Genomic DNA, 1,432 nt, shown 5'->3' with positions numbered 1-1,432 from the left:
TTTATATTTGTAATCTTATTATATAAGAATGATAATACCTAAAACTTGTCCGAAAATTTTGTAAATTGGTATAGAATCATTTCATGGATGTATAAGCTTGACATAAAAGTCTCAAAAGATTTTATGAAAATTGGAGTCTTCATTGTTCTCAAATTGATACATGCATTACATTAGTTCCGGATTAAAAGAAAAAATGAATCATCTTTGTGTGTTCTTCATCTTCTCCTGGCATTGCCACATGGCGGAATGGGATTGGTCCAAGCTGGTGTCACAGCCAATACGCTTACACGTGTGGAAGAAGCTAGACAACTCAAGGATATAACAAATAAATTCAGTACCCACTGTCATAAACTAGGCAAATTTTGGCGTAGCACATTGTAGAAATATGTATTTTGCTGGAGCACACTGCCAACTTCAGTATTGGCTGAGTACCATTACAAAAACAGGATCCTTAGCTGTAGCACACCACCTCCACTAGAATATGATTTTTGCTGGAATCAGAGAGAGAAAATATTTGCATTGGTCGATTTTACCCCTGGCTTGCCTACTTCGTTGAACCCAACCCAGTCGCCCGTAGTGCTGATCAAAAAAAAAAAAAAAAAACAGTCGCCCGTAGCCAGTCACTCCTTCCCCAACGCTGGTCTTCTTCCTCCGTCCTCTCTTGCTCTTAGTGTTAACAGCAGGACTCTTGGATAACAGTGGTAATGGAACATGCTCCAGCCTGGGATTACTATCCATCCTAAAACAGAGGAAACAAAAGGTAGCGAGCGATTCAAAAATCAAAACCTAAATCTGACGAAGTCAAATTGCGGATCTATGCTACAAAATCAACAAGATAACCGACATTGGGATGCAGAGAAAACAAAGGCATGCATAAGAAAAGGCCAACAATCTTACCCTTCGGGTACCCAGGACATATTTAGCACCTTGGACGGGGACCCCACAGATGGGGACATGCGCTTCTTCCCTCTCGGTGATGACATCTTCAAGACCTCGTTGATTTGGTCTTCATGCAGAATGAGAGGAGGGCGGCCTTCGAAGACGAGATCTGCGAGCTCGAGGGAGACTCAGTGGGCGGCGGCTAGCAGAGGAGCGGCGGAAGCGGTGGGGGAGTGAGGGGACTGAATGGCCTGTCTAGGTCGCGCACCGGATCGGGCTTGAGTGGGTCACGGGCTAGTCGAGGGGCAACCATAGTCATTTTGAAAATGTTCTCTCTCTGGTTCCAACAAAAATGATATTCTAATAGAGGTGGTGTGCTCCAGCTAAAGATCCCGTCTTTATAATGGTACTCAGCCAATACTGCAGTTGGCGGTGTGCTCCAGCAAAATACGTGTTTCTACGATGTGCTACGCCAAAATTTGCCCATAAACTAATGCACAGCGCAGTGGTAAGGCATGCATCACAGGTCTCCAAGACCCAGCTTCGTATCCTA

At 44.3% G+C, this 1,432-nt stretch overlaps 1 long non-coding RNA gene across 1 annotated transcript; it reads right to left on the bottom strand.

Annotated features, from left to right (window-relative positions):
• Window positions 1-319: 319 nt before the first annotated feature.
• On the bottom strand, window positions 320-1,217 carry LOC120644305. The gene is made up of 2 exons (XR_005663588.1): window positions 898-1,217; window positions 320-739 (listed from the first exon to the last, which is right to left on the bottom strand). It is a non-coding gene; the product is annotated as an uncharacterized LOC120644305 (long non-coding RNA).
• Between the last annotated feature and the right edge of the window lie 215 nt (window positions 1,218-1,432).

Source organism: Panicum virgatum, chromosome 8K, assembly GCF_016808335.1.
Source record: "Panicum virgatum strain AP13 chromosome 8K, P.virgatum_v5, whole genome shotgun sequence".
Classification (NCBI taxonomy): Eukaryota; Viridiplantae; Streptophyta; class Magnoliopsida; order Poales; family Poaceae; genus Panicum; species Panicum virgatum.
Note: the sequence above shows the minus strand (reverse complement) of the source record. Positions and strands in the feature narration are given on the sequence as shown.